At 44.3% G+C, this 10,812-nt stretch overlaps 1 long non-coding RNA gene across 1 annotated transcript; it reads right to left on the bottom strand.

Annotated features, from left to right (window-relative positions):
- Positions 1 to 2,334: 2,334 nt before the first annotated feature.
- Positions 2,335 to 7,253, bottom strand: LOC140630151 (uncharacterized). Its single transcript, XR_012027957.1, has 2 exons — positions 6,318 to 7,253; positions 2,335 to 6,167 (listed from the first exon to the last, which is right to left on the bottom strand). It is a non-coding gene; the product is annotated as an uncharacterized lncRNA (long non-coding RNA).
- Between the last annotated feature and the right edge of the window lie 3,559 nt (positions 7,254 to 10,812).

The raw sequence follows: 10,812 nt of genomic DNA, 5'->3' as shown, positions 1-10,812 counted from the left end.
GGTGTTTGATTACTATGAATAATGCTGCTTTGAACATTTGTGTGTACACTTTTGAGTAAGCATGTTTTCAGTTCTCTTTAGTGTATACCTTGGAGTGAGATTGCTGCATTGTATGGTAATCTGTTTTGCTCTTTGAGGAATGTTCAGACTATTTTCTATGGCAGCTGCACCATCTTGTATCCCCACCAGCAATGTATAAGGATTCCAACTTCCATGCTAGCACTTGTTATTTTTCCATTTTATTATTTTTTAAAGATTTTATTTATTTATTCATGAGAGACAGAGAGAGAGAGAGAAAGGCAGAGACACAGGCAGAAGGAGAAGCAGGCTCCATGCAGGGAACCCGATATGGGACTCGATCCCAGGTCTCCAGGATCAAGCCCTTGGCTGAAGGCAGCGCTAAACCACTGAGCCACCCAGGTTGCCCTTCATTTTATTTTTAATTTTAAAATCTTTTTATTATAGTCATCCTGGTAGGTGTACTTCATTGTGGTTTTCATTTGCTACCCTTAGCCTAATTTTATTATGTTCCTTGCGTGCTCCTATATGCTGGGAGCAATAGAGCATAGCACATGCACAAGAGCCCAAGCTTTGCTGTAAAACTGACTTGGATTGAATCCAGGCTCTGCTATTTGATCTTGAACAAATTTCTTAACCTCCCTGAGTCAATTTTTCCACCCATGTCTTACAAATACAGTAATATTGTGCTTTATCCTCATTTAGCGGGGACTAAATGAAACAATGAATATGAACTACTTAGCTCAATGCCTGGCACTTAGTCCTCAAAAAAAACAGCAACTGTTATTACAAGACTTATTGTTTCAAATTTTCCTTCCCTAGCTTCCCAAGCAGGTCATCAGTAAAGCAACTAGATCAAGTAGCAAGAGAGAAGGAAAATGCATGGGCTGTCCACAGAACTTATTCCCAAATTCTGAAATTTCTCGGAGAGTTGCTTTACCTGTGATAACTGTGGGATCCCCTCCACGGGCTTCAGCAGAGTTGGCCCCATGCAGGAATTTCATACCATATAAAAAATGACACTGCTGATCACCTAACATTATCAAAGTCACCGATCTAACCAAGTCGCCTCCTCATTTACATGTGACACTCTACTTAACAGTGCAGCATGACATTTAACTGGACTACATTTTCGTTTAACTAAATGATACTTACTAATCTACGTTTTGGATAGTCTGTGGGCAGAGATACTACCTCCTCTGAAAATGACGTCTTTCATTTCCCAGCACAGTAATTAGCTCACTTTTTCAAGGTGGGCTAGTGACATAAAAGCCTTTACTGAGAGGAGAGATTCTCAAGATTAGTTTTACCAGCCTATGTTACACAAAGTCAACCGCCGGACAATTAGTCTACTGAAGGCTCTGCATAGCCTCATTCAAGTGTTCAAGGAGTTGTATATTGTTCTTTTGACACATTCTTGTTTGATAAAACCATCACAGGAAGCTAAGGCAAATTCTTTCATTAACCTGATGCACGTACTATCCAAGCTAACCAAAGGTAAACGCTTCCCCACACCTCTTGTCTGCGGCCTGGAAACACATGGTGGCAGTGTCTCTGTGCTGTGCTACTCCCTCGGAGAGGCAGGCACAGTGCGAGCCCCAGAGTACTGTGGCTGGGAAAGACTAATTAGCCAAATCCTTCTCAAATACCTGGGATGTAATAGATTCTCATATAATCTATTATTTGAACAGATTTCTTAACCTCCCTTAACCGAAGTGTCCACCTTCCTGATTCTAATTACGTTCTTGCTTGTGGTTCTGAAAGTCCTTGCAAATTAGCATGGAATTCATAACAGTTATACATTAAGTCTGAGGAACCCTTTGCAATATTAATTCATATTCCTTTAAAATATGCATATGCATAGTAAGAAACATAAGAACTGCAAGGTTGGGGGTGCCTGACTGGCTCAGTGTAGAGCATGCGCCTCTTGATCCTGGGGTTGTGAGTTTGAGCCCCACGTTGGGTGTAGAGGTTATTTAAATAAATAAACAAACAGGGGTGCCTGGGTTGCTCAGTTGGCTGAACATCTGACTCTGGATTTCGTCTCAGGTCACCATCTCAGGGTCATGAGAACGAACGAGCCTTGCATTGGACTCCGTGCTGAGCTAGGAGCCTGCTTGAGATTTTCTCTCCCTCTCCCTCTGCCCCTACCCATTCCCCCTCCACTCCCACATTTTCTCTAAAAAAAAAAGTTAATGAAATTTAGTTACATTTCAAAAATAAAGTCTCAGATATACTGAGATAATTTAGATATTTGATATTTACCAATTATAATTTTATCTTAATAGAAAATTTTAAAGTTTTTAGTAGAGTAACTTTTTAAAAGCAAACATGAAACATAATTTTAATTGAAAAATTATACATATGTACATTTACATTTTACATTACATGCATATAAATTCTGCATGTTTTGAGTATAATTATCTATGTTTTTGTACTCCTTTATCAGAATTGTCAACAAAACACGAATTATGTGAATTCTCAATTACAAAAAATGAAATAAAGGCATAAAAAATAAATTTTATGGAGTAATTACATAGTATTTTATGAATTATGTGTCTTTACCACCCATTTAAATATTTCAAGACCATCAAAGTACATTCAGATATCTGCAATAATCAAATTTGGTTATCATTGATATTTTCTGAACTTTGTGATATAAAAACAATATTTTTATTTTGCTATTTTGAACACATCTCTGTCGGAGTAGAAAAATAGAACACATCTAACACATCTTTGGCTTGATTTGCCACTTTTAAATATTTAGACATATGGTATGTGAGTTCCATTTCTACACCTGTTCCAGACCCCACAAGAGTTAGTGCAAGTGTTGAGAGGCACGTAGCAGGCACTCAAGAAACCTTTATTGAATGAATGAATGAGTAAATGAATGGATGAATTTGTTAACTCCAGTCTCCTAGTCTGCCTATCTCTTCATGACCTAACCTTTTCTTTCTCTCTCTCTCTCCCTTGGGAAATCATTCTGGTGTGTGTACCCCCGAATAAGCTGTATCATTTCCTTCCTTGAGTCTCACTGAAGATGGTTTTCTGTTGATGGCTAACATTTACTGAGGGTTTACTCCCTGCAAGGCACTATTCTATGTGTTTCCATAGTTTCCCCAATGATACCTTCCAACAGCCTTCATCCTTACTTTACAGATGAGAAAACGGGGGCACAGAGAACCCAGTAGCCTGTCCAGTATCACCTGGCTGGTCAGAAGCAGAGGAAGGGTTCACCCCTGGCTGGTTGACTCTGGAGCCCATGCTCTCGACAAAGACTCTTAACCTTTCTGTGCACTATACCCTTCCATCCTGTAGATGCTATATTTACTCCTCAAAGAATAATATTCGTAGTTTTGTAAAATACAACACAAAGGATTACAGAGGAAATGAATTGTTTTGAAATCTACTCACCAAATATTTAAAAAGCCATCTTGCAATGTGGTAATATATGGACTTCATCATTAACACATACCTGTCATAATTTCAAATCAATCATGAGTGTAAATGGTATTTTGGGATGCCTGCAATAACTATAATGTGAACTGATTTCTACTGGTGTGATATCACAGGTATTGTGTCTCTAGCTATGCACTGTGGGTTTTTAAATTCAAGATTGTAGGAGATACTAGATGTCTGCTAGAGGTTAGTGAAAATAAAAGATATCATTTTCCCCAACCAGGTTCACAGACCCCTGATTTTTATTTGTGCCCCTTGGGCTTCTGCAGACCCCAGGATCACAACCCCTGTACTCTAGCCTCCTTGCTGCCTTTCATGTCTTGTGTTGAGACAGATAGACTCATTACTTAGTTTTAGCTCTGGGAATTTGCTCTTAATCTTCAATTCTTTCTTCTTTTGAATCCTTATGTGGATCCTGTCACCGCACTTTATGGTAAAAGCTCTATCGAGGGATCCCTGGGTGGTGCAGCGGTTTAGCGCCTGCCTTTGGCCCAGGGCGCGATCCTGGAGACCCGGGATCGAATCCCACGTTGGGCTCCTGGTGCATAGAGCCTGCTTCTCCCTCTGCCTGTGTCTCTGCCTCTCTCTCTCTCTCTGTTGTGTGACTATCATAAATTAAAAAAAAAAAAAAAAGCTCTATCGATACAATGTGTATCCCTCATCATCCCCATCAAGATGAGACACTTTTTACAGTCTATCACTTTCCATGTTCCTCTCCTATGGGCTCTTCATTGATGAATTTAAACAGATTGCGATATTGACAAATGTTTTCTAATACTTAATAACAGCTAATACTTACTGATTGCTTCCTGCATTGCAGATTTTGTTGGACTCAGCACACTAAATATTTAGCCTTTTAGCAATTCTACAAGGCAAGAAGTATCATTTAGTCTTCTAATGTTAAACAGAAACTGAGAGAATTCAAGTGACCAAGCCAAGTGTTAATGACAGCATCAGTGTCTACTATGGGTCACTATTCTAGCTTCATCTCTGTTAACTCCTTTAAACCTCAGAATAACCCTGCAAAGTTATCCCTGTTGTAGAGACAGGGGCCCCCTGAAGCATGAACGTCAAGTTAATTTGCTCAGGATCATCTAGCTAACATGGGGGCAGAGCTGGGCTTAAGCCCAGCCAGGCTGGAATCAAGACAGTGTATTTTCTCAGCACAATGGACAGCTGCAGTTAGGGAAAGAAGCCAGGGCCGGACTCCTACTGTTCTCACTCCAAGGTTACCTTAACATCATGCCAAGAGTGATGACTAACTCAGGAGCTACTCATTCCTGTGAATGAATAAAAAGATCTGTTGACTCAGCAGCGGAGCCTGAGACTGCCGAAGTAGTGGTTTGAGAGCTGAATCGGAAACCACATTTGAGCTCATCTATGTGAATGATTGCCAATAAACTGACAGTCAATCTCAACTTTGAGAAATGTGATGAAGAGTGCAATCAATAGTAGCCACTTTTTGGAGGAAGTTAGATGGACTTTTTAAAATTTAAGGCCATGTAAACAAAAATTATTAAGTAAACAAGTGTTTTATACTTTGAAATTCCACTGGAGAGTTGCCATAGGTCAGTTGGGGGGAATGTTCTTTGGACTGCAAGTGACAACTGTGATCAAAGATAAAACTCACCCCAACAAGCAATGTTGTCTTGAAGCTTATGACTTTCTGCTGAAAGTCAGCTTCGGCCTGTGGCCCCTGTCCCTAGCATTCTCCTTAGCCCTGGAGAAATAGTGCTTTTATCATGAACAAATATACAAATTTATCCAATTATTTCACAAACTCAACTTTTGTCGGTTAACGTACAAGTATTTTTCCCTCTAAATCAAAAGAAAGACAACATCAGAAGGAGGATTTCATTTCCTTCTGGACTTTTAAATTCTGATCAATATCTACCAAATGATTCCAATCACACACTAATCCATTTCATCCTCTACAAAATCTGCCTTTCTTCCAGATTTCCATTATAATGGAAGACCACTGCATACACCATCGGTTTTCACTGAAATTTTTTTTGGTTAAATGCCGTCCCACGAAATAAGAGTTCCAATATATACTCATGTAAGTTGCGAATATCTAATATATGCCTGAGGTCTATCCCACTCCAGCAATTTCCAGGTTTGATTGTTACTATCATTAGATTATTCTCAGTCCCTTTTCAATTCAATAAATTTGATTCAGGAGCATTTATTGAATGTCTGATGCGTGTGTGCACATGATCTGACCCATTACTTCTCCCATTTTGCATCCTTCTACTCTACTCCCCTCAAGGCAGCCTTCCTTGCTGTTACTTTGATGGAGGAAACACATGCCTGCTTCAGGGGCCTTCTTTGTGGCTTGTTCATCTAAAATCTCGTCCTCTCATTTTCTAGATGACTTGTCCCGTCATCTCACTCGGGTTTTCTCCTCTCCCTGTTATTCTCCATCTCCTCTCATCGTTCTGCTTTCGTGTATGGTACATATTACCCCCTGGCACATAGAGTCATTCGCATGTATTGCTTATTGTTTGTCTTCTCCCACTCTCACGGACATGAGCTCCATCAGAGGGAACACTGATTTTTTTTTCACTGCTGTATCCGGGAGCACCCGGAGCAGGGCTGTGCACATGACAGGCCCTCAACGCTTCTTGAATGAGTTTGGGTGCCTTGTGCGGCATCTCTAGATAGGACACCATGCCAACAGCCTTCACACCCTAGAAAGGAAGGAAGAAGTTTACACAAGTTAACTTTGATAAGGCCACACAGCCATACGGATTCTATGATAGGAGAACAAAGTGCTGTGGGAATAGACGGTCTCCTGGAGCGCTTTTGCGCCGTAAAAATGGGTTTTGCAAAATGAATACCTCGAAAGGCTGCTGGGTAGGGAAGCAGATGGCACTCCAGTTGGAGGGAACTGCTTCATGCCGAAGCGTGGAAAAAGCAAAGCGCAGGTTGTGTTCAACGAACAAAAAAATAAAATAAAATAAAATGAGTGAGGGAGAGTAAGAGGTAAGAACGTGGAAGACAAGGAAGCACAGTGTTGGGGCCCGAACGCCCTAAGCACGGCTTCTAGTGATTGTGACCCCTCCGTAGGAGCGCGCTGCCAAAGCCCTCTGCAGGCTCGCCAAAGGTCGCCACGGTATCTGGGCTTCACTGTGGACGCAGCCCCAGCTCAACGGCACGTGCAGTAAGTGGGCTTGAGACAACAAAGGGATACAGGACACCAAGGGCGGGAGCAAGGACCCAGAACGCCGGCTGGACCCCAGTGTGCGCTGCGGCCGGGATGCTGATCACCGCCCGGGATGCTGATCACCGCGACGCGGCGACCCAGGTCGTGCACTCTGCAAACACGGCGGCGGACCGAGGCGGCCCCGGCAGGAAGCCGCCGGAAGGGACCCCGCATCTCCAAGCCTCTAGGCTCTCCGCAAGCTCCGGGCAGGCCTGGCTGTCCCCGCTGCACATACGAAAGGTGTTTTGATCGCTTTTGATGACCCCAGATGGACACCGTCGTCCGATCCTACTCCCGGGGCTGGCCACAAAATGGCAGGAGCAGCAGCGCCGGGCGGGGCCTTCCACAGAGCCAGGGACACAGGGCCCCGCAGCTGGTCCTGGAGCCGCCGCCGCCGCCGGAACCAACCTGGGAGGCGGAGGTGGGAAGGGTCGGCTTCCGGCCTCGCCTACGCCGGCCGCAAACTCCCCCAGAAGTTCGCAGGGTCACCGCGCTGCCCCGGCGGCCCCACCGCGGCCAGCACGTCCTCCGGTCCCTCCGGCCGCCCACAGGCGACGCCGACCACCGCGGCCCCGCCCCAGAGTCGAGCGCAGCCCCGCCCCCGCGCGCAGCCCCGCCCCCCCGCGCAGCCCCGCCCCCGCGCAGCCCCGCCCCCCGCGCAGCCCCGCCCCCTGCGGCACGGCTCGGCCAATCCCGAGCGCCGCCGGGGACCGCCCGCCCCAGGGGCTGGAAGCGGGCCTGACGTCCTGCGGGTCGCGGGCAGCCCGGTGGCCCCGGGCGGGCGGTGGGCGTGGCGCCGGGGGCCCCCGCTGGGGGGGCTTTCACACCCGGCGGCAGCAGAGGCGAGGCGTGCCCGCGGGCCCCTCGCGCACCTCGGCGTCAGAATTTCCCCCTGGCGCCAGCGCTGCCTCAAATGTCAGGGCTCGCCCACTCTGCTCCTGTCTCGCCGACCTAACCTTTCGGGGGCTCGCGGGGGAAATTCGCCGTAGCTGCCGGACCTCTCGGGAGTTTGCCCCGAGCAGCCGGTGGTGGATGGTGAAGGCCGCAAATGCCTTCCTGAACCCAACACCGGCAGTTTAGCCCCTCGCCCTTTTTAGTGAGCCCAGGAAACGGTGAAAATAAAGTCACCCGAGCCGCTGCACAAAATATTTCCCGTTCGCGGCCGGGCGACATGAATTTAACCTGGAAAAGACTAAAATAGGCATGAGACGTCGGTTGGGGCCCCATTGTAAACTGCAGTGCTCTACGCATGTAAAGCATTAATCAATGGCCACAGTCAAAGGAGGGAACATCATCTTTAGGGTGAGACTAAGATCATGCTTAGCAAGTATTTGCTGAGCACCTGCCATGTGCCAGGGACTGTAACAGACGGATGCCAGGGCTCTGGCAGCGACCGGACAGGAAGGTCCTATTGGGTTCACAGGGTTAGAAGGAAACACAGTAAACCAAAGACAAGCTGCCAGATAAATACTATGGACGAGATCCAAGATACATTCACATTCGTAGAAAATGAGTAGTGAGCTGAGATGCAAAATGTGATGCATGGAAGAATAAATAATACAGTACTCCGGCTGCAGATTCTTTGCTATTTATCGTGATCAGACTAATTTGGGGAAGGGTTGTTTTTTGGAACCAGGATCAGAATGGCCGCTGGTGGCTGCTGTTAATGTAGGGCAGGCAAAAATTTTTTTTTTACTTCCACCTCCTTGGGGTCTCTGGCAGGCAGGGCCCGAGAATTAAATGGACATGAAAAGGTTAACAGAACAAAAGCATACAGTTTAATGTAAGTCTGACGGGACCCAGGAGCCTTTGTAAGAAAATGAGGACCCAAAGAGGTGGCAAAAGCTAAATGTTTACATATTGGGTTGAACACAGAGTGGTGATATAGTAAACCAGGGAGACTGAAGGAAGGTAGGAGTTATTTTAACAAGGTCTCTTATGTGCAAATTCTTCCATTCTCCATGTGCAGATTCAAGTGTCTCTGGTGATGCTTCTTTCCTCTTGACACTGGGAGGGCAGTTCTTACCTGAGAGTTTCATCTTCTGCGTTCAGGATGAAAAACTGGGAATCTGAGTGCCTTTCTTGCGCCTGTTGTTTAAAAAATGCCTTTAACTCCAAATGATATGCCAAGGTACCATGTCTTGAACTCCTTCACTCACATTATCAACAGCAGTTGGATTGTGAGTTTCAGCAAAGCAGAACAGTATATTTCAATTAGATGTTGCAAGTGCCCCAAGAAAAGGAGATGTTAAGATCAGTGAAAATAGCCAGACTTTTAGTTGGCACTTCCTACAGTGCACAAAGACTTGTCAAGTGCTGAATAAAAGAAGTGGTGAATAGGATGAGGTTTTTGTGCCTGGAAATCAGAGACTGAATTATGAGGTGTCTTCACTGCCAGTAATAGAGCAACATTTTTTGGTGAATGGTTTAATTTTTTTGTTTTGTTCTGCAAATGTGTGATAAGAAATAGGTATGAACTAGATAGTTAGGAGAGTGTCATGATTGTTGTGGACTTATTGAGTAATACTGATAGAGTTTATGGTGGGTAGAGTATGAACTTTGGTCTCAGAACACCTGATTTTGACCAAGACTCTACAGGACCTTTTACAGTCATTTTAGCCCTCCAGACTCCAACTTCTGCAACTGTGAAATGAAAAGTATGTTTTCCAGGAAGTTAATATATAATGTCTAAAACCAATAAGGAAAAATAACAGTATGAGCATATTGTTGTAAGGGTTAGGGCCACCAAACACTCCTCACCCTGTGTGATCTGAAATTCACATATAACTTTTGACTCCCCCAGAACTTAACTATTAATAGCCCACTGGTGACCAGAAACCTTACTAATAACACAAAGTGAATAAACATATATTTTTTTCTGTTATATTTTCTATACACTGTATTCTGATAATAAAGTCAGAGAATAGAAAATGTTAAGAAAATCATAAGAGAAAATATATTTAGAATACTGAACTGTGTTCTTCGAAAAAAAAAATCTACATAAGCAGACCCATGCAATTCAGGCCTATGGTGTACTGAGATAATTACAAGAATTTATTTATTTATTTATTTATTTATTTATTACAAGAAATAATTTAAAAAGTTGAAAATATTTGTCTCTGGAAAGCAAGAATAACTAAATCAGAAGACTTCTTCATTATGAGCCTCTTAAGAGCTGTATCACTGAGCTATCAAAGTGTAACAGAATCTGAGGACTGTCATTTGGCTGTGCTGACTGCCTCGGGCACAGGTCCAGGTTGACCGGGGCAGCTCTGTTCCACAAGTGTTCATTGAAACCCATGTTGAATGGGAAGCAGCAGCAGCCCCAGGGGCTCTTCCTATGACAATGCAAAAGTACAAGAGAGCAAGCCTGATCATCAGGTCAATGCTTTTCAAGGCTTTGATCGTACCTCACCTGCTAACATTCTATTAGGCCAAACCTGGGGCACTTGGGTGGCTCAGTTGGCTAAGTGTCTGCCTTTAGCTCAGATCATGATCCCCAGGTCCTGGGATGAGCCCCGCATCAGGTTCCCTCATCAGCTGGGCGTCTGCTTCTCCCATTCTCTCTGCCCTCCCCCCTGCTCATATTCTCTCTCTCTCAAATACATTAAAAAAAAAAAAAAAAACTTAAGAAAAAAAATAAACAAGGCCAAAGTCCAGGGGCAGGGATTATCTGCCACTCATGCAGGTGAGGAAAGAATGAACATTTCTGAAAGATAAGCCAATCTACCATAAGCAATACTTGAGTTGTAAACACTGTGTGCTATTCATCTGATAAAAATCAATGATGACCCAGGTCCATTTCAGATCTAGATGGTGATGCAGATGTTTCAGGAATCTTAAGTCAGGTTCATTCTCTCTCTTTCCCTTCTGCTGCTAAGAACTTCTGTTTTGCCATTTTTGTTCTGTGCTGGCTAGCTCATCCTGCAGCAGGACACCAGCATGGTTGTCTCCTTACAAGAGTTTACTAGGGCACTGGACCACAACAGCCCATCTTTTCTTGGTTTTCCTTCAACTAGCTAAATTCCTCCTTGGTTTTTGAAAACACACGTCTGACCACTTGCCTATTTTCCACCATACTTCAAAACTGAAAGGGGATGGCTTTTGCCTGCTTCCTTTGCAAATAACCA

Source organism: Canis lupus, chromosome 3, assembly GCF_048164855.1.
Source record: "Canis lupus baileyi chromosome 3, mCanLup2.hap1, whole genome shotgun sequence".
In the NCBI taxonomy this organism is placed as follows: Eukaryota; Metazoa; Chordata; class Mammalia; order Carnivora; family Canidae; genus Canis; species Canis lupus.
The sequence above is the reverse complement of the archived record's forward strand: the minus strand, read 5'-3'. Positions and strand labels throughout refer to the sequence as shown.